The sequence below is a fragment of the Lepidochelys kempii genome, chromosome 16 (assembly GCF_965140265.1).
Source record: "Lepidochelys kempii isolate rLepKem1 chromosome 16, rLepKem1.hap2, whole genome shotgun sequence".
Classification (NCBI taxonomy): Eukaryota; Metazoa; Chordata; order Testudines; family Cheloniidae; genus Lepidochelys; species Lepidochelys kempii.
The window spans coordinates 15,291,790-15,314,827 of record NC_133271.1 but is presented as its reverse complement, the minus strand read 5'-3'; the positions used below and the strand labels follow the sequence as shown (position 1 = coordinate 15,314,827).

The following is a 23,038-nucleotide window of genomic DNA, read 5'->3' as shown; positions in this document are numbered from 1 at the left end:
CCCCAAAATAGAGAGTAAACACAATGCCACCCATGCATTCCATTTAAGGAGAGGGCTTCTAAAAGGAGTACTTTGAAAGTCACTGGTATGCCAGGTTGTGGGGAGGAAGAGATGTTTGGAAGAAAAAAGTCAAGTTTTTATGCTGGCAACCTATGCTTTGGTAACCAGGGTGTGAGGGAGGTCTGAAGCCATGCACAGTACAACACTCATCCTTGCTCTAGAAAGGGAGAGAAAAGAAAGGTCTGGTGTGTATTTTCAAGCAGTGCACTCTGGGAAATGATCAGTAATATTAATAGTTCTGGCAGAGGTAATCTATAGGGTACAAGTCAAAAAATATGCAAGCATATCAGAGACTGCGAATGGATGCTTCAGGAAAGGTAGCAAAGAAAAAGGTTGTGTTTTATATAGTTGAGATTTTGCTTTTTCCTTCCCAATGAAATGCTGGTTAAGGCACATTAGAGGACAGGACCATTAATTCCATGGTCAAGAATCTTATAGCAGAGTCCAGTTGTAGGAAGTTTTTCTCCTTAATCACAATCCATAACTACTCTCTTCTCCTTAGTAGTGTACAATTTCCATTGGCATCAGTGATATGGCCAGATAGCATGGCCCTACAGAGGCAAAAGGCAAAGCACATACAAGGAAAGGACCAGTAACAGATTACTATCCCCAAAAGCATGAGATTATGGAAATAATTGAACCTCTGAGTCAGTTCCTTATGCAGGCTCTTCCTGGCCAACCCTGCTACAAACCTCAGGGTGAGATGATAAAACATCATCAAACCTTAATTCAAGGAGAAGAGATGACTCTTCCATCCTGCTGCGAAGGAAACCATTTCACTAAACAACTGGCCTAGACATTTCTGATCTTAAGTAATTATTTGGGAAATCAATTAAGTTAGAAATGGAACAGGCCTATTAGAGATTGATGACCTTCCCTATTAGGTCACCCTATACCAGCTCATATCCATTCCTTCAGTGTATTCTCTAATATTCTGTCCAGTTCACTTGATAAAACTTTTATCTTGGCTCCCACAACTGGCAGCTCTAGGACCTCTATTTAACCTTGTTCCTAACACCACTTACAGTTTTTACTGCTTCTTTTAAGCAACAAGCACTGCGTGCATGCAACAATTTCATGTTTGGGTCATCAAAACCATGAGCCTTTACCACTTGAGCTAAAGAAGTAACTCCATTAGTAATGTAGTAGTAGGTTCTTATCCTCTTATATAGGCCTGCCACTTGGAAGGGTATGTAATCCATTTAGTGTAATCCACACTAACTCAATCAGGCCTGCCCTCTACACACACCAATGTAAAACAACATGAAGGACCTATAATTTAATCTCACCAGTACACCCCAATACACATGGACTTGAACACCCCCAACCTTATTCTGCAGACCTTGCTCTCCTCTTATAGCTGCAATCTCTTTAAATTTCATGTGTGACTTTGTGAGGTAGGTCTGCCATTTAATCCTCACTTCTTGTGCAGACCTTTAAATATTTTTTTAAAATTCCAGCCAGATTCTTGGACTTGGCAGATAAACTGTGGGTCCCATAAGAGTTATATTTTCTCTGAAAGCCTTGAATGAAGCCTTTATCAAAAACTTCATTAATATTTCTACCTATATGCCTGCTCCCCACTTCCTGTTCAAGTCCAAACAGATTCTCCACACAGAACGACCTTTTGAAATTCACATATTTACTTCCCCCAAACAGTGAGAGTGTTACTGAGGAGCTTGTGGTGGAATCCATTCATGTGTGTTGTCCTGATGTCGTTTACAAAGATGAAGCCTTCTATTCATTGGAGATGAAAAAAATAGCAGAAGCAAGAGAGGCAGAATATAAAGCTGAAAATATCAGATTTATGGAGTTCTCTGTTCTGGTCCTTGGCCACTTAAAGATTTCAGTCCACTTGCAATTATATTATATTAAAGAGTCATTATGGCTAATGCATTAAAGTATAGAAGAGGAAATCAAAGCGGTTCTCAAGAATAAAGGTCAGAAATATTAAGATAGTTGTTCACAAAGCACTAAAAAGTGTGGTGCTTTCTAAATATGTCTCCCATTCAGCAAGTTACACATGCATGTGCCTGACTTGTAGCACATGGGTAATTCCATTGAGGTCCAGTTAGAAATGTGCTTAAATACCTTAGTGAATCAGGGTCTATAGGCCAGATCCGACTCTCGTTTAAGGCACTGGGAGCTTTTCCATTGACTTGACCTGAAGTTGGATCTGGCTCTCTATGCAGAGCTACAAGCAGAATTGTAAACTGGAAGTGTGTATACACACACACACACACACACTTCTTTAATTTGTAGAAAGGTCAAGTTAGGAGCCTTGGAAGATACTATCAAAGCTTGAGTAGCATTGGCAATAAAATATGGATAGCAGGATACAATGTGTATGACACCAGACTGAGAGAGACCTAATTTCTACTCCCAGCTCTGCGATTTATCAAAGCCATTGGTGTTTGACTTCAGGCAAGTCATTGCAACTTGTGGGAATTGTAGTTTGATTGCCTTATGTCCCAGTTCTCCTCTAGAGGCTGGGCTCTCCATGCCTTTGTTTCCACATCTGCAAAATGAGAACAAAGACACTTAACCCTCTTTGTAACGTGTTTGAGATCTACAGACTGCAAGTGCCATTACATAGTGTAATCCCATTGAAGTAAAGAGATGGCTCAGGTGCTTAAAATTATTCACATGCTTATGTACATTACAGGGCCCTATCAATTATTAAAATAGGAAATCCAAGTAAGGCATTTTGACACTGACATCCACCCTTGATCAGGGAAAATGGACTGTGTGTACTAGCAAGGAACAATTTGAGTATTCAGTTGTGTGATTTGGACATCACTGTATGGCCTCCATTTGAACACTGGGCCAAGAGGTTGCATTTTCCCCAATATGAGACACATGCCTATGAACAAAGCACAGTTCACCTTTGTTACTTGGCTTTTATTGGTCTCTATCAGTATTAATGAGGTAATTTGGTGAAGCAACGAAGTATTTCTGATTTCCATTTACTGAGAGCACTAGCTGATGTCTGAGTGTGTTTAAAATAGCCCTTGGTCCAGTATAGCCCAAATTTGTTGATCTTTTTGGCGTACTGCAAAGCCCAGTGATTTGGGCAAGGGTCTGGGGAAGGTGGAGGTCTATCTCTTTATTTGCAGAGGATAGAGTTTTGCAGAAGCAAAGACAGGGACATTTTAAAGGTGTGGACTGCATGGTCATTTTAATTAGGACTGATCGAAAATTCTCTCTAAACTGTTTTGAAGGAAAATTGGGTTAACCATTAAACATTTGTTTAGACAACTGTTTGCTTTTCATGGAAAATTTTGATTTTTCCTAAAAAACAAACAAACAAAAAATCCCCAAAGAAATCCAAACAATTTTTTTTGTTTAATTAGGCTATGCTGTTGCAGTGCCTCATGGGAGTTACAGTTCAATTGCCTTATATCCCTTTTCTCCTCTATAGGCTATACTTCCTGCACAGACTACATCTCCCATGATTTTCCATGATGCACTGCCTCTTGCCCAATGGGGAGTTTGTGGTGTCTTATGAAAGATGTAGTCCACTTAGGGAGTCTAGTCTATGTGGAAAAATGGGAACATAAGGCAGCATTGCGCCATTTATGAATCAAAATTTTTTTCAGCCACGTTTTTCAATTTTCATCCCCAAAATTGAAATTCTGTGGGGGAAAACCCCCATTTTCCAACCAACTTTAGTATTAATTACCTATGAAGGTTAACTAGAGCCTGTGACAGGAGGGTTTGTTTTAAATATATGTCTCTGTGTTAAAAATCAAAATAAATAGATTTCAGAGTAGCAGCCGTTTTAGTCTGTATTCGCAAAAAGAAAATGAGTACTAGGGGCACCTTAGAGACTAACCAATTTATTTGAGCATAAGCTTTCGTGAGCTATAGCTCACTTCATTGGATGCATTCAGTGGAAAATATAGTGAGGATATTTATATACACACAGAACATGAAAAAAATGGGTGTTATCATACACACTGTAAGGAGAGAGATCACTTAAGATAAGCTACTAGGGAGACAGAATGGACTAGTGATTCAATGCCATGCTGGAAACTAATATCTCCAATATAATGCATCCGATGAAGTGAGCTGTAACTCACGAAAGCTTATGCTCAAATAAATTGGTTAGTCTCTAAGGTGCCACAAGTACTCCTTTTCTATCTCCAGAGTACTAATCTCATTGCTAACACCAACTTGCTGTGTGGCCTGGGGCAGTTCCTTTAACTTCTGCACCTTGATTCCTCTATCTCACAGGCCTGTTGAAGCTTTGTTCATTAGTATCTATAAAGTGCTCTGAAGGTCTCTAGCGTGGAAGGCGCTTTAAAAGTACAAAGGACAGACAAACAGTCTGGCAGTTCTCTCAAGACCTGCCTCTTTCACAAAGCCTTCGTATGTTAGAGCCTAATCCTGCAAGATGCTGAGCGCCTCAGATATGCAAAGCACTATTATTCTGAGTTAGACCCCAAGGCCCTTTGAGGTAGGGACCGCATACACTTTTTGCCCCTTAACCTTTACACATGCAGCACCATTAAAAATCCAAATATTTACATCAACACAGTATTTACCTTGACTGTGGTATTTGCCATGTCCCCCATACCTGGAACGGAAACACCACAGTAAATTTAATTATTGCTGCTGGGAGGGGGTACATGTTTAGTTTTTAATGACATCCCACTGTGATTATATAGACAGAAATGCAGTGCTAGATAATCCTTTGAAAGCGGCAAAGGCTAGTAATTTATCGATAGACAGTAGAGAACAAGGATCTTTGTTTAAAAAGTAGTTGGCAGGATAAATAGAAGGCTGAATCTTAAGAACTTCTTTAAAGAAGGAAGGAACTGCTGAGGGAAGCATAAATGAAAAGTAGAACGCATTTCACATAGCACCCTCAAAGCTGTCTTTAGAGTGGAAATATGGCTCCCATATTAGATGTTTGTTAACATTGTGACAGGGATCAGATCGGTACACAAAACCCTAGTTGTGGTGCATTGACATGCTGAGATGAGGCTGTCCCTTATCAGCAATACTGTTTTCTTTCAGCAAGGAAGGGGTTCTGTTTATACAAGCAGAGGATGGAAGTCAATGAAAACAGAGGGCTGGAGAGGCCTGAATAGGTATTTTGTGCTGTAAATCTAGCTTGGAGCTGGTTTTTTGGGTGTGGAAATATCAAATACTGACCTCCCACTGATGCTCCTTGGCAGTGGGATAAGTCACTCATTTATTTAAGCTCGTCCACAAAGCTGCTGTGTAACATGGCAGAGGTCTTTTCAAAAAGTTACACCAGCCTGACACATCTAACAGGCAAACAGCGAGTGCCTCGCCACCACCCCACCCAGTCCTCGTGTCCCTGCTCAAAATATCACCAAGCACACGCCTGTTAGTAGGCAATTCCCACAGCATTCGTCAGGCGGCTCTTTGAACTAGGCAAGAAAAGAAGATTTGTGCAGAGGAAAGGGGGGTGGAAAAAATCATCATCTTTCTGTCTGTGCCAATAAAAGTCCTCTCTCGAAAGAACCGTGCCTCTAATGGCCCTTTCACTCCTTACCTGGAAACCCGAGTCACGCTGTCAATGTGGATCTGCCAGCGGCTGTGCTCCATGCACATGGGGGAGGTGAAGCCTCCAGGAAGTTTTCACTCTCTCCAAAGAGAGAACAGAGAGAATGGTTTTGAACAAGGAAATGGGCCTTGAAACGAGCCAGAGTGGGCTATGTTGCAGAGCATCAGTACTGCCTCTGATTTCAAGCTTGCTAAAGTGGAAGAAAGCCATAGACTCCCCCTGATCCAAGTTCACAAGTACAACTGGCACTCACTGGAATCCTTCCATGGATCAGGGACAATACCTGGCCCTTCCCCAATGAGCACTCTGCTACGGACTGAAGGCAGGTCATGGGGTAGCCGAATCTAAGACCTTGTTTAGAAAAGCAGGGCTCTTCTGCAGAGTCACACTAGGCTCAGGTGTTAAATCACTGCACTAAGACTGAGAGCAATTATTGCTGAGTCATGCTGGCAGGTGAGTCCAGTTAGCTCCAACCAGTATATAAAAGGAAATGGGGCAAGAGCCTTTCACGGAAACCCTAGAAACAGCCTAGTTAGAGGAGAAAGTGAGGCTGAGGTTTATATTGGGTATGCATCAGCAGTTACAAGGTTATCCCTCTGCCAGAAATATTAGTAACGTTAAACAAAGAAGTGAGATCAAGGCACGATGCAAGACACTTACTTGGTCACTTTCCCTGAACTTCCATGGAGCAGAGTTAGGCCCATTCCAAAAGCTTTTGAAAATCCCATCCAATATTATGACATGTTTTCCCTCATCCATTGCTAGATCAGCCACTGTATGCATCCGATGAAGTGAGCTGTAGCTCACGAAAGCTTATGTTCAAATTGGTTAGTCTCTAAGGTGCCACTAGTACTCCTTTTCTTTTCGCGAATACAGACTAACATGGCTGCTGCTCTGAAACCTGGTACCAAAACAGTTTCTAGGTCAGAAAGTAGGCCGAGATGGATCAAGAGAAACTGCGTAGCTTGGAATTGTGTAGCTTGGAATTGTTCCAACTCCCCTCAATCTCCCTCCCCCTCAAAATAAAAAGGTAGGTTCAAGAAAGAACAGCAATTGAGGAAGTTGTAAACATCCAGAAAGGCAGTTTTGAATAAGGTATAGTTGCTGTTTGCTCCAGTGCGGCTGGCACCTTGTACTCCTCGAGGGAGAAGATAACATGCCTTAATAAAGGGTTTAGCATTTCTCCACTGGCTTTAATCAGCCACAGAAGTGCATGGTACCTTATCACAGGTAGCAAGTCAAGCTCACTCAGAACCTTGATAAGTGAAAGGCAAAGTGCATCCTCCCAACCTGTAAACATCAGCACATTCTTCTTTCCTGCTCTGTCACTCTTCCCACAGAAAGGGTCAGAGCAGATCAAATCCAAGTCAATCTCTGCAACACATTTTACAGTTCCCTGCAGACTCAAGTTATACAAAGACTGGGGAGAACTTTCAGAAAATGCAAATAACATTTTTAGGATTATTTTTTAAAACCACATAGAACTACCCTCCAACAAACATTCATTATCACATAATAAAACAAATCATTAGAAGAGCCATTTAGTTCTGGGCATCTGATATAATGACTTTTTATGGGCATCTTTATGGAAGTCACCAAATAAACTGTTCCTGTAAAAAGTGAGTGGTTCTGAAAGGAGGTTTTCTGTCAACTGGCTGGCACACAGTACGGCACCTTATGCAGGTTTTCTGGACACCAACCAGGACCAACAAGGAGTCTAAGCTTCGCCTGGCGCAAAATTCCCTCACTTCTGAGAAAATTTCATGGTGAAAAAGTGCTCCAAAATTATGAAGTGATGGGGGTTAGTGCATGTGGAAGAAAACCGAAGTATAACCACCAAGTAGATAACTAGACTTGAAACAGCTAAGAGCATCTATTTGCTATGTCATAAGTCCCCCTGGAGTTTTCAGAGATACAGAATTCAGAAGGGTGAGTAAGCATTTATATTTCCGAATGGCTGGCGTCTGTCTGGAACGCCACCTAAGGTTCAAATATTTCAGCAGTATTAAAAAGTAAATTTCAACATTTACCTAGGTCACCCTGGTTTTTAAAGCACACACACACACACCACACAGGCTTTGAGAGTCTTGCTTAACCTCTACCAAATGCTTTGAGATCTTTGGATCCCAGCATTAATTTTTGTGGATTGTACATTACTATATTAAGGAACAGAATGCACATGTTGTGCTTGGTTGGATGGCAGCCCTTTCATACACCCAAGGTGCTATTTTATTTTGTGTCCTGAAGGGAAAGTGTGCCGATATTAGATACTTACCACCTCTCTGTTGCTTAATGAATCAGACATGCTGGCCAGAACAAGCTTCGAGTGCTACGGGATGTCCTACGTACATCATGATGGTCCACCGCAATTTTAGCATAATCCTGTTGCAGTCTGCTTCAGCGTACACGCTCAAACATGAGGCCAGCCGTGGAGCGGTAAAGGCACGGAGTACGTTTTACCTAGAGGCATTGTAACAACGCCACTTACCCTATGGAGCTAGCTGCTGCCTCCATTTCCCCTTGTTCAGGTTAGACTCGCTGCCATACCCGTTTCTCTTTCAGGGCCTAGTCATATTCTTCAACATAAAACTTCAGCAAGTCATCAAAACAAAAGTAGTTCCTCTGCTACAGCTCCCAGAGCTTTTCCCCTCTGCCTCTCTCAGCCCCTTCAGAACCTCTTCTCCCTCCTATAATCACTCTCATAACTGAGCTCTGAAAGGGGCAGTACATCCAGTTACATGCAACTATGTAACTTTATCTCCATTTAAATCTTCATCCTTCTTTAACCCCCTTCCTCCATCCGTTGTAATAAATGTCCTATGTTTATCCAATTTAGGTTCCAATCCTGCAATGAACTCTGTGCAGAATCCCACTGAAATCTAGGAGGCTTCCCACAGGGGTAGTGGTATAGCTGTCTGGAAACAGTATTGCCAATCCCACATTAAAAAAAAAAAAAAATAAAAAAAATATCATGAGTCTGCTCAGCCCCCAAAATCATGAGATAGAATTCTCTCTTTTTAAAACCAGTCTTCTTTTCAATTTTACTTCTGGTGTATGAACTTTTCAGTTTCACCTTTTTAAGCTTCTATACACAACTAAATAGGCTCATTCATTTTTTAAAAATCCCGAAATTCTTACCTATTAACATGACTCCAGGAGTTGGGGCTTAAAGAAAAAAGCCCACCAACTATCACAAGACTTGAACGAAAATGGTGAGAGTTGGCAACACTGTCAGAAGCTCAATGCAAGATCAGGGCCTCCAATTGCAATTTCTATAAAGTAGGGTCTGTATCTTCATTTCTGTAATGTACCAGGCAATTATATGCTGTTACACAAACATGTAAGTTAATAACACCACCTCCTCCTGAATAAAGATATTTTCCCCACCACCATAAGTCTTTGCTGTTGTAGCCTGACAGTGGCAAGACTTCAATTTGTCTTCATACAGGGACATTCCCAGTGGCCTAAACACATTGGTAGAGATTATATGATGTCTTTTCTTTTTTTAAGTAGGGGAGGATTGCTTCTTGCCATCAGAACTGAAATGCAGCTCCATGGGCTTTCTAGGGAAATGCTATAAGGTTATCGCAGAGAATAAACTCTTTGAAATCAATTTTTCTCCCCCTGCTTTAAGAGGCTCAGAACAGATCTAATGAATTGGGAAAAAAAAAAAAAACTTTCTAAACTGTGGATAATCAAATGAACCTCAAATATGCTTTTTGTACCACACCATTTGCTGAAGTCCCCAAGAAAATAATGGAGAACTACATTAACAAACAATGAAGTTTTGATGGGACAGTAAATTACCTACTGATGCAAGAATGACTCATAGGTCAAGCAGAGAGGGAGGCTTAGCTATACGGCAAATCCTTCACACATTATAGCCCAACTCGTGGCATGGTATCATGGCGATCAGGGCATCATTTGCTGTAGGGCAAGGCACAGGTCTATACGCTCCACTTCCTGCCCCACATTCGGACTTTGCAGGATATCATATAATGTGATGGTCTATATGCTGACAACTTCACCCCTCTCCCACCACTAGAATTTTTCTGAAATGACACCGCAGTCCAGATAAACATTGAATAGCCAGTGAACAAAACAATTTTCCAAGTGTGCTCCACCTGTATTGAAGAGTTGAATAAAATCAGAGTATACACACACACTATTGTTGCTATACAGCTTTGCCAGGGAACCATTATTGTTATCTTCCCAAGATCAGAATGATAGATACATACGACACATGGGATTTTGACTTTACCAGATTTGAGCAGGGACAAGTCTAAACTGCTAAATTTAGCTTGGCATCTAAACTTTCCCGAAGTTGGAATCAGGGATTTTGGTACGGGGCCATCTCTAGGTTTGAAGCAACCTAATATTTTATGGGACCAGTTGTTTGGCTTGACTAAGTTACACATGGCTCTGGAATATTTTTCTACAGTCATTACCACTCCAAGACAACCAATAAAAGCAATTACATGAATTGACTGCTCTTTGAGTGGATGGCTCTATCTCAAGTTATTTCCCTTTCCAGTAATGGGAAGAAAAATGATCGGAGAAAAGAAGCCATCTAATTTTATCCTTAATTATCCATCAGATGTTCATATGTCATCGTCAAACATAATGAGAGTGAGACCATGGTAACTTTTTTTTAAAATATATGCCAAGCAAGGGGAAAGTGTCTCATGTATTCTCCCTTAATGCAGTACCAACAGTTATTACAAACACTACAGTGTAAGAACACAGTCTGGAAATGTTTCAGAGTATCAGCCATGTTAGTCTGTATTCGCAAAAAGAAAAGGAGTACTTGTGGCACCTTAGAGACTAACCAATTTATTTGAGCATAAGCTTTCGTGAGCTACAGCTCACTTCATCAGATGCAAGTCTGGAAATGGATCTGGAACACATTTGTCTGTCTGTTCCCTGACCAACTATCTTTCCACATGATTGAAAAATCAAAGCCTGTGAAATAGCATGTAAAATTCTCCTAAAATCCCCCCCGAAGAGTTATTCTCTTTTTGCTATGCAAGTTTCAGTGATAGGAATGGAAATGGCAACTTAAGTGAACATTTGGGTGCATGGATTGTATAGGTTAAAGGTGCAGCTTATTACATCTTTACAATATAGTTCTTCAGCACATTTGAAATCAAAACAACTTATCCTGGGCTAATGCAGAGAACAAGAATTAATGTTTTCTGGGAGTACAATTATTCTGTTTTCTGGGATACTCAGGGCTATAAGTTCCCATGCCACAGCAGGGGAAACGGAAGTAGCAACTTGATATGGAAAGCACTACAGAAGCCTCTTAGCTGAAGGAAAGATGCCCACTAGCTTGAGTCGGTCTACTTCTGATCAGAAGAAGATGATCAGTGTCCTGAACTCAGTAGGAAAAGAGAGTGTGGTCAGTGGTCCAGTGGGAGGAGCTAGAACAGACCACATGTTCTATCCACACTGCTCCTGCAAACTGCAGCCATTCCTGCAGGAGACCAGGAGCAGATTTACCATGAAACAAACTGTGCATTGGCATGGGGCCACCAACGACAGAGTACCCCCCAAAATGCAGGACAAATATCTGACAACCTGCCTGAGTCCCGTCCGGTGGCACAGCAGGGCTCAGGCAGGCAGGCTGCCTGCATGACGTGGCCCCATGCTGCTCTCTGCGTGCCCCAAGTGGGGGTGCGGGGAGGCAGCGCCACATGTTGTCCCCACCCCAGGCAGCGCACAGAGACCCGCTGCCCCCCTCCTCCCAAGGGGTGCGCAGAGACATGCCAGCAGCAGGGCTAAGGCAGCTCCCTGCCCGCGCTGCCTCCCTCCCTCCGCACCGCTTCGCTCCCAGAAGCGGCCGGCATGTCCCTGTGATCCCTGGGGGGTGTGCGTGTGTCTCTGCGCACTGCCCCCACCCTGAAGGCTGACTCCGCAGCTCCCATTGGCCGGGAACTGTGGTCAATGGGATCTGTGAGAGCAGTGCCTACAGGCAGCTGTGCGCATAGACCCCTTGCCCCCGCCCCGCCCAGGAGCCACTGCCAGAGGGGTGCGTGTGCTGGTTGCTTTGGAGTTGGCGCTGCCCAAGGTAAGCGCCACCTCCCCTGCCTCCCTCCCACATCCCAACCCAGGACAGTCCTTACCCATATGCAAAAGTACGCAGCTGCGTAGGGCACCAGGAAATTTGGGGCACCAAATTTCCTGGTGCCCTGTGCAACTATGTGCTGCTCCAGCCCCTGCTCTGGCTCTTCCCCCTGGCCCCTGCCCCGCCCCGCCTCTTCCCCGCCCCCACCTCCCTGAGGAGTGTAGCAGGGCTGGGCCTGCACTCACCGGCAGTGGGAAGTGCGGTGACCGGGCCCCAGCCGCACCACCAGTGAGTGCTGGGGGATGGTTCCCCTCTGTCCCCCAAGCCAGCTCCCCCCCCCCGCCCCGCGGAGGCCTGGGGCCTGCCCCCACACTCCCCTCCCGCAGAGGCCTGGGGCCCCCCACCCCACAGGGGGACTGCGTAGGGCCCCAGAATTGCTAGGGACAGCGCTGCACCAACCCTCTGCCCCAGCCCAGAGCCTGCACCCAAACTTCCTCCCAGAGCCTACACCCCCTCTTGCACCCAACTCCCTGCCCCAATCAAGGTACCTCACTTTATTTTCATTTACTTCCCCATTACTTATAATATAGGAGGAGGATGAAGAAAAAGAAAAGAATGAACAACAAGAGAGAGATAAGAGAGAATGTTCTTTTTCTTGGCTGGGTCCCAAGGGGGACGGCAAAAAAGGAAGCTACGCACAGTGCCCCACAAACTCTAAATCTGCCACTGCAGGAGACATCATTGCAAGTTACAACTATCCTCTGTCCTAGGGTCCTCAAATACCAACAGGGTTAGAGCACAAAGTAGGCCATTATGCTGTGAGTGAGCCAATGAAAATATCAACAGGGAAGCCTCTAGTGTTGGAGGTAGACAGTTTGTGGAGACATGCCACAATGGACATATTGTGACATTGACTGGGCTGATCTTTCCGTTCATTTCCCTCAATATCTGCCGATGACACTTTATTTTCTGGCCAACATTTGTAGAAGCTAGTGTACAAATTCAATAATACTCTGTAGCATAAATTTCTCGATTGTCCTTCAAATATAGCCTCCTTCCATGTGAGGAGATGCCTTTCCCAATCTGAACTAGACTCTCAGCCCCACATGCTTGTGTAGAACCCAAAGACTCTCCCCCTACTCCCCCCACCTTCATGAAGTTTGGCTTTCATATCAACAGCAAGATAGTAAAGTTCAGCTCAAGCCTTCTTGGCAGATTTGGCTGCTCCTAGGGTTCCTCCCTTAGGACTGCTCAGCCCATACTCTAGATCTTCTCTACCCAGTAAGTCCCTTCCACCTCTCTTCTATCCAACAAGTAACAAGCCACCTACACCTCATTGAATAAGCAGAACATTTAACGCTTCACCTCTGTTAGCAATGTGGGATGTTGCAGGCAAATGCTGACAGACTTATCACCCTCCTAGCACTGCATGTTTGAGGCTACTGAATTGAGTATTGCCACCATTGTTTTCTTACTTTTGGCACAATTCTTGAACATATCATTGGTTCAAAAAGAAGAAGTTTCCCCATCTTACTTATGGGGGTGGAGAGGGGAAAAAGACAAGGAGGGGGAAAAGTCTCAAATAATGTCCCTAACTTTCAAAAACCTCGACTTGTGGAAACTAAATTGATACTCCTGGCTAGGGCTGTATGTTTTTGTTGCATTTCATATGTACAAGTGAAAGTCTCTATTATGTGCTGCCTACAAAGAGGTTGCCAACAAAGTTTGCTGATGTTCATGGAACTATGGATTAATTGTCCAAACTGCTGGCATCTGCCACTTGTAGGCAGCGTGATGAATTATGCTTCTACGGATAAGTTAGTATTACATCATAAATTGTTCATGTGAAGTTTTGTTATTTAATTGTAAATGCATGACTCTGACTTTAACATGTCTACAAGATGATCTATCACCCTGGAGATTTGGATCTTTAAAAATAGCAGCAATTCAAAAGTCGTGGGGTAGAATTTACATAATAGTTGATAAATAATAGTCCTCCTTAGGAAATTAGGTCACAAGATTATTCTATTTGCAAACAGAAAGTCCAATCAAATGGAGCTGGTAATGTCTAGTATATATAGACTAGGAAAGATGAAATTTTCAAAGTACTTAGGTTAGCATTGATAGTAGACAGCAGAAACTCCAGAGTGTTTGTTGAGATTATTTTAAAAGAACCTAGGCCAAGATTTTCAAAGGCCTAGTGATTTTGTGGCCAGCCTGGCTCATATTTCAGGGCCCTGTCTCCTCATTTTGAGACACATTGAAGGGGTCTGATTTTTTGATGCTTAGTACTTTTGGAAATTCAAGTATTTGGAGGGTTGCAAGTGGGGGGACCAAAAAATCCTTAGTTACTCTTGCAAGTCTTGGGCTGGTCTGTCTCCATATTCAGGATTCCTTGAATTTTATCCAGCATTTCAATCCCAGATGCCACAATTAAAAAATATTGGCCAAACCAATGAGTAATCAATTAGATGCATCTGATCAATAGTCTCCAGAATATGGCTTTAGTCATATAAAATTGATCCTAGTCCGTAGTTTCCTTTGGCACTGATGCATGTGCACTGATAGCCAGTGTAATTTAAAACTAGGGAGCATAACTACACAAATTTCTCTTTTCCATACACAGTATCTCTACTGTAAATAGGCTCTAGTCTCAGCTAATCGGAGCACCGAATGCCCCCCCACACTTTCTGTTGCTTTTCCATTTACCATCACATATTTCATATGCTACATCCAGGAGCACCACCATCACAAGGCCGTGTTATAACTTTCATTTGCCATGATTGCTACAGAAAATTTGACAACAATTAGGCTGCTGCTGGGCTCATACCATTGTTCATCATGCTGACCAATATTGTCTCATGGTTTCCTTGTAGTCCCCCATTTGTCTCACACTTAGACTGTGCACTTTTGGGGGCAGGCCTTTTTCTTCTGTGCTTGTACAGCACCTAGCACGGCAGGTCTAGGGCTGGGGCTCCTATGTGATATACAAGTAATAATAATTCCAAGAACTCACCACAGACTACCTCTGGAGTCAGGTTAACCCCAGTCGGTTTCAGTCTTCAGAAAGATTTTAGCTTCTGGAAACTCAACTAGTTGGAGGTGCCAAATCCTTCTCCCACAGTTTAGAAAGCCATTTTCCAGAATAGTACAGTATGGCATAATTCATACAACCAGCATGCACACATTAGATTACTCAAGATTTTCTCTTGTCGACTAATGGGTTCAGAATCTATTACTGATGGGGAGCCTCAAGGAGGTTTAGTTTAGCACCCTGGAGTTTTGATTAACACCCAGGAGATACCCATAATGTGTCTACTGGGTTACTGAAGATTGCTCAGAGAACAGACCAACCTTTCAGATCTAAGATGAAGATAATTGTGTAAGATAACATCACCGAATGGTCACAACCAGTCCAATGGTCACTACTAGTTGAGCTGGCTAGAGCCCATACTTTGGCTTTCTTTTTTTGGCTCCCAACCACTCTTCATCATGAGCTTTACCTGGCACAAATAGCTCATCTGTGCAGAAGACTCAGGGAGTTAGCAAAGGATTCTCTTCTCTGTTTCATACAAGGAACACTTTAGGAGCCTTACAACTTGTACATACCTTTAAGGACCTGCCCAGCTTTGCTCCTTCCTACTTGTCTCTTATGCAGTCTCCATCTCACCAGCCTCATCTCCTTGCTCATCAGCTTCTCACACAGATATCTTCACATACCTCTTATGCATTGAGCATCCTTCTTAACTGATCCATTAGGTCACGAGTCTCTCCTCATTAAGACCTATGGGCAGGCTGCAAGTCCTGCAAGAAATCAACCAATTAGTAATGCTGGCTAGACTGAAAGGCCGATGGAGATAGCTAACTCTTCATGTATCTATTTAGAAATATAAGAATAATTGCAACTGTTTATATAAAGACAGGTTTCAGAGTAACAGCCGTGTTAGTCTGTATTCGCAAAAAGAAAAGGAGTACTTGTGGCACCTTAGAGACTAACCAATTTATTTGAGCATGAGCTTTCGTGAGCTACAGCTCACTTCATCGGATGCATACTGTGGAAACTGCAGAAGACATTACATATACACAGAGACCATGAAACAATACCTCCTCCCACCCCACTCTCCTGCTGGTAATAGCTTATCTAAAGTGATCATCAAGTTGGGCCATTTCCAGCACAAATCCAGGTTCTCTCACCCTCGGCCCCCCCCACACACACACAAACTCACTCTCCTGCTGGTAATAGCCCATCCAAAGTGACCACTCTCTTTAAAATCTGTATGATAATCAAGGTGGAGAGAGTGGTCACTTTGGATGGGCTATTACCAGCAGGAGAGTGAGTTTGGCGGGGGGGGGCGGAGGGTGAGAAAACCTGGATTTGTGCTGGAAATGGCCCAACTTGATGATCACTTTAGATAAGCTATTACCAGCAGGACAGTGGGGTGGGAGGAGGTATTGTTTCATGGTCTCTGTGTATATATAATGTCTTCTGCAGTTTCCACAGTATGCATCCGATGAAGTGAGCTGTAGCTCACGAAAGCTCATGCTCAAATAAATTGGTTAGTCTCTAAGGTGCCACAAGTACTCCTTTTCTTTTTGTTTATATAAATTAACATATTTGACTGAATCCCTCTCCACCCAACCTTCATACACCACAAGTCTTCTCTGATGCTGAGTTTTTCAGTGATGGGTCTTTGAAGGATTTGCACGGCACCCATCACAACAGAGCCCTGAACTCAACTAGAGCCTCTTGGTGTTGCTAGCATACATAAAAACATAAGAACGACCATACTTGGTCACACCAAAGGTCCATCTAGCCCAGTATCCTGTCTTCCAACAATGACCAATGCCAGGTGCCCCAGAGGGAATGAACAGAACAGGTAATCAAGTGATCCATCCCCTGTCACTCATTCCCAGCTTCTGGCAAACAGAGGCTAAGGACATCATCCCTGCCCATCCTGGCTAATAGCCATTGATGAACCTATCCTCCATGAACTTTTCCAGTTCTTTTTTGAACCCTGTTATGGTCTTAGCCTTCATAACATCCTCTGGCAAGGAGTTCCCTAGGTGGACTGTGCACTGTGTGAAAAAATACTTCCTTTTGTTTGTTTTAAACCTGCTGCCTATTAATTTAATTTGGTGACCCCTAGTTCTTGTGTTATGAAAAGGAGTAAATAATACTCCCTTATTTACTTTCTCCACACCTGTCATGATTTTATAGACCTCTAATATATCCCCTCTTAAGATGAGAAGTCCCAGTTTTATTAATCTTTCCTCATATGGAAGCTGTTCCATACCCCTAATCATTTTTGTTGCCTTTTTCTGAACTTTTTCCAATATATCTTTTTTTGAGATGGGGTGACCACATCTGCACACAGTGGAGGTGGGAATACCGTGGATTTATACAGCGGCAATATGATATTTTCTGTCTTATTATCTATCCCTTTCTTAATTATTCCCAACATTCTGTTCGCTTTTTTGACTGCCGCTTCACATTGAGTGGATATTTTCAGAGAACTATCCACAATGACCTCAAGATCTCTTTCTTGAGTGGTAACAACTAATTTAGACCCTATCATTTTATATGAATAGTTGGGATTATGTTTTCCAATAGGCATTATTTTGCATTTATCAACATTGAATTTCATCTGCCATTTTGTTGCCCAGTCTCCTAGTTTTGTGATATCCTTTTGTAGCTCTTCCCTATCTGCTTGGGAATTAACTATTTTGAGTAGTTTTGAATCATCAGCAAATTTTGCCACCTCAGTGTTTACTCCTTTTTCCAGATCATTTATTAATATGTTGAATAGAACTGGTCCCAGTACAGACCCCTGGAGGTCACAAGTATTTACCTGTCTCCATTCTGAAAACTGAACATTATTCCTGCCCTTTGTTTCCTATCTTTTAACCAATTACCAATCCATGAGAGGACCTTCCCTCTTATCCCATGACAGCTTACTTTCCATAGAGCCTTTGATGAGGGACTCTGTCAAAGACTTTCTGAAAATCTAAGTACACTATATCCACTGGATTCCCCTTGTCTACATGCTTGTTGACCCCCTCAAAGAATTCTAGTAGATTAGTGAGGCATGATTTCCCTTTACAAAAACCATGTTGACTCTTCCCCAACAAATTACGTTCATCTATGTGACTGACAATTTTGTTTTTTACTATAGTCAACTAGTTTGCCCAGTACTGAAGTCAAGCTTACTGGCCTGTAATTGCCAGGGTCACCTCTGGAGCCCTTTTTAAAAATTGGCATCACATTAGCTATCCTCCAGTCATTTGGTACAGAAGCTGATTTAAATGATAGGTTACACATTACAGTTAGTAGTTCTGTAATTTCAAATTTGAGTTCCCTCTGAACTCTTGGGTGAATACCATCTGGTCCTAATGATTTATTACTGTTTAGTTTATCAATTTGTTCCAAAACCTCCTCTAATGACACCTCAATCTGGGACAGTTCCTCAGATCTGTCACCTAAAAAGAATGGCTCAGGTTTGGGAATCTCCCTCACATCCTCAGCCATGAAGACCGACGCAAAGAATTAATTTAGTTTCTCCACAATGGCTTTATCATACCTGAGTGCTCCTTTACCATCTCGATCGTCCCGTGGCCCCACTCCTGTTCACTACAAATAAATGGGAGGTAGTTACCAATAGGTCACAGGACTCAGAGCATGAAAAGCATTCACCTTGGGACATTTAAGTTTAACAGAATGCTAAGAACATTATCAACAAACAGCAAGTTGGGTGTCTTGGCCTGAGGACTCAATCAGAAGAGGAGATCTAGTGATTTCCATTTTGCTGCTTGCACAAACCTAGAGAGGAGAGCCTCTTCCTCACTTTGGAGATGCCAGAAGTGTATTGGCAATAGATGGTAGAAGACTTGAATAATATATACATAGACAGAGACCGCAAGCATGAGCTAGCTGGCTTGAAATTCTGATAGCACCCTCACTAGTGTGCATGTAGCAAAATACCATTTTTAAAGGTTTAGTATTTCAGAGACCTTGGTAAAGTTTAGCAGACTCACTACTCAAGAGCTCAAACATTGATAAACTATCTGTATCCTATACCTCTGACTGAACCTACAAAAGAACAGACTTGAAATCACTGATGATATACATGCTTGTGTCACTCATCCCTTTGATAAAAGGAGAAATAGTACCTCAGAACCTTACATTTGAGAAAGGAGGAGAAGATGCAAAAGCAAATCCTGGCCTCAAATAAGAAAGACATTTGCTAGCAACCATCACCAAGTCCTGATGCTAGAAAATCCTACCCTACTTTAAATGAGACAAGGAAGATTGCAGTGAAAAGTCACCATCTTACACCAAGGTCAGAGGCCTGTCTGTCAAGGAAAAGGCACTATAGCCTGAAGCAACTGCAGCCAAGGTCAGTTATCACCAAAGGGCTCAGTCAAGTCCCTCTACATGAAAGCCCTGAAATGAAGGCTAGCAATTCACTGGTATCAGAAGATGTTTGGCCTCTGGGGGAGGGGCTTATGCTACTGCAGAATCAGCAGCCTCTCTCAACATCCATGTGAGGACACAGGTGGCAAAACTGAGGGCAAGTCTACACTACAGAGCTATATCGAGGCAGCTGCATCAGCGCAGCTGCACCACTGTAGCGCATCTGGTGAAGATGGGCTATGCTGACGGGAAAGTGCTCTCCCATGGGCATAATTATTCCACCTCAATGAGAAGTGGAAGCTATGTCAGGGGGAAAGAGTCTCCCACTGACATAGTGCTGGTGTAAAACTTGCATCTCTCGTGTGAGGGAGTGCACGGGGTGTTCCACATGTAAGTTATATTGACTTAGGCTGTAGTGTAACCTGCCCTGATTGACTGAATGGCTTTGTAAGAAAATGGGCAAAGACTTGGGCAGGGGTGGGGAGAAGAATCCCCATCCTCTCCATAGGGAATCATAATCTGCACATGACTTCACTTAATACTGAATTCCACAGACAATGAGCATGCTTAGGAAGGGGGTGAGGTACAGGCTAGGTATCTATCGATGTTGCTGCTACTGGTGAAGCTCTATGCTGTGAATAATAGTCAAAGTTGATCTGTCAACTGTAACCTAATCCTGGATGTTAGACAGTATCGTGAAGCTGTATCCTGCATATGGCATGTGCACGTTTGAACGCACTTGTGATGTGCACCCTTGGTGTCTGAACTGCCAGAGAATGAGACACATTAGCTGTTTGGACTCGGCACCAAGGACTCTTTCCTTATCTCTCTTTAAAGCTCCTCTCGCTTCTCTGTAGAAGGGGTTACAACGGCTGGTGAATAAATCTTGCACTACTATTGAAACATAAACCTGGCCTGTATTTATTTATTTTTTTTAAACCACACACACACACACACACACACTCACTCTCTCTCTCTCTCTCTCCACTTAGCCTTTTCTCTTCCCCTCCAACTTCTTGGCTGGGACCCCAAGCTTTGGCGAAGCTTCTGCTCCTAACACTTCTTTTTGTTTTCTTTGATAGACTGAGAAGTTCTTTCATAAGGTTCACCGGGGGAAAACATATGGACCCAAGCAGATGTTCACGTCTCCTCTCACTCAGTGGATTGTCAGCAAGTCTATCTATTTCATAACAATAGTCAGACACCAATAAATCCCACATTTTTTTTTACCTTTACAAAGAATCCCTCCTGATAAATTTTTCAAATGTGAAAAAAAACCAAACACCCTATGAATAAATCAAGCGTCTCTGTCCAGGGCATATCTAGTAGTAGATGGAACGTGTAAGAGACTCCCTCTGCTGGGCAACAGAGATCTACACTACTTTACTGTTCTGGGAATAGAGAGTAGAATTCAAGAAGTTTGCCCAACATTTTCAAACCTAAATATGAACATAGGTGCCTCTGGCTTTAAGTGTCCTGCAGTTGCTCAGTATCTCTGGAGACAAGGAAACATATTTAGATGCTTATGTAAACACAGATTTAAGTGCTTAATATTAAATATACAAGTTTGGAAATGTTGGCTTCTTCACAGGAGGCTTTGCTGTTAATTTTAAAAGCAAACCTTCTACCATAAGGATTCGTTCATCCCTTCTCTTGAACAATACCAGGCATTTCTATAGGGATCTCAAAGGTCTTTGTAATGTTTAGCAAATTAATCCTCATAGCCCCACCCATCAGATAGGTATCATCATCCCCATTTTACAGATGGGAGCACAGAGAGACAAAGGAAACACAGCAAATTGGTAGAACAATAGGAGGTGGGATTAGAATCCAGAATCTCCAACTTCTAGCCTCATGCTTTAACCACTAGCCAATGATTCCTGTGCTTAGGCATGTCCCTTCTTTACTGCAGTCTTTATCACTGGTTGAGAGAACTGGTTCAGCTAAAATAACCAACCCAACCTTTTGCCTGAAGTTCAACCCAAACTTTCTTTGGAGGCTAAAAATGTTTAAACCACTCTGCTCCTCCTTTTACCTTTCCCCTTTTAAATTCCATGTGCACTGCCTGTTTCCAGCTGAAACCAGAAATATCACCAGAAAGCTTTTCCTGCAGCATTTTTGGCTCAACTACCAGAAAGTGGCTCAGAATTGCCATGCCAGAGCAGCCAGTGGTGTGTCTTGCTCAACATCCTGCCTTAGCCAGTGTTGTCAACTTAGCGATTTTGCTGCTAGATTCCGTGACTTTTTGGTTTCCCTAGCAAGGAAATTAGTATCAAAGTGACCGGCGACAAATCTAGCGTCGTTCACTGACAATTGCTGTGATATTCAGAGAAAGAAGTCACCAATATGTATAGTCACAAAACCATAATAAAATCCATTCCATGCTCTTCTTACTATATGATCCGGCCGGTGGGCCTCAGCCCTAAGCCAGAGGGGGGCGGGAAACCAGTGTCTGGACTGGAGATAGCAAACCTGCCGAGCTGGGGATGGACTGAGCAACGACAGCTCGAGACTTCAAGCCACAGGCATGGCCTGGCCCAGAATCACCGCAATCTCCATAAGATGAACAGCTTGGCACTCCCCCATCAAGCCAGGCAAGGCCATGATCAGGTGCAGAGGGAGGAGGCTGGGCCGGGGTGACTTGGCCTAGCGTGCACAACAGAGCCAGAGCAGATGGTGTCTCAGCCACCACCTCCCAAGACCTGGGAGAACCAGTGCCTCATTGTCACAGCCTTCCAGTGAGTGCGGTCTCCCCCGCTTCCCAGCAATACTTCCTCAGAGACCCTGCCCTGCCCCACAGACCCTGCCCCGTCTCCCCCGCATCCCTCACAGGGGAGAGACACCCTCACTCGGACGTTGACCGGGGCACCCCTCATCACTGAGCAGAGAGAGATATTCCCTCTCATGTGAGATGGACACTTTTTATTGCATCTGTTTGAAATGGTCCCTCATGTAGGTTACATAGCGACATCTAGCGAGTTTTCAGGGTTTCTCTGACGACTTCCTGCTATGTGGAGTTGGCAACACCGCTCCTACAGCGGCTAGTACTAGATTTTTTCAAGGGAAGGTGCAAGATGTGCCATAGTTTATTCCATAATTGCTGACTATTTTAGGGATTAGACAATTTATATATGTCTCCCACCTCCCCTTACTGTAGTATCTAAGCACCTCACTAACTTTTAAAGATTTATATTCACAACACCTCTGCAAAGAAGGGAAGTGCTATTATCCCCAATTTACAGATGGAACTGAAGCAGAAAAACTGAATGATTTTACCAGGGAACTGAATCTTGATCTCCCACAGCCCAGATTAGCACCCTAACTGTTGCACCATCCTCCCTCTACCCATAGGAGCTGTTTCTTCTCAAAACCTCCCCCGCCTCCCATCAGTTACCTAATGCACAATGGTTTATACCCTTGATACAATTTTTATCCTATCTAATCATCCCCAGTTGCAGAATATACATAAAAATTTAGAATCTGCCTAAAGATTAGGTCTGAATGATATCTTGTGGCAACGAGTTCCACAGGTTAATTATGCTTTCCCTCCCACAAAGTGTCTGCTATTTATCAGTGTTACGTGTGTTGCCCTTCAGTTTCATTGGGTCTCCTTGAAGGAAAAGTCTATTCTTCTGATAACTGCAGCCTGATACGTTATCTGGACCGCTTTTGTCTGCAGTATCAATAAACTCACCCATCTCCATTTTACAGGGCACCATAAGGTGATTCAAGAAATGAGGGTTCTATTTCCAGCTCTTCTACAATGGCACTACATTCCTTGGACAACAAACATCTCTCCCCATCTTTATTCTCCCCAGCTGCAAAAAGGGATAGTGATATCCACCTTTTAGAAGTACTTTGGCATCTTGAGATAAAAGGGCCCAATTCACTACTGTTACTCCCGCTTAATTTAAATGGAATTATTCCAACTTTAAATTGGAATAGGGCAATGGCAAAACAG

General features: G+C 43.1%; 1 protein-coding gene across 2 annotated transcripts in view; it reads right to left on the bottom strand.

Annotated features, from left to right (window-relative positions):
* COL27A1 (collagen type XXVII alpha 1 chain) overlaps positions 1 to 18,293 on the bottom strand; it is a 294,861-nt gene extending 276,568 nt beyond the window's left edge. The window contains exons 1-2 of one of the 2 annotated variants that reach the window (XM_073314250.1): positions 18,245 to 18,293; positions 15,387 to 15,470 (exon numbers count right to left, since the gene is read on the bottom strand). The gene's annotated coding sequence lies outside the window, so the exon portion shown is untranslated. Of the gene's footprint in view, positions 1 to 15,275; positions 15,325 to 15,386; positions 15,471 to 18,244 lie in introns of those variants that run through there. The other variant, XM_073314251.1, reaches the window with a different exon arrangement.
* Positions 18,294 to 23,038: the final 4,745 nt, after the last annotated feature.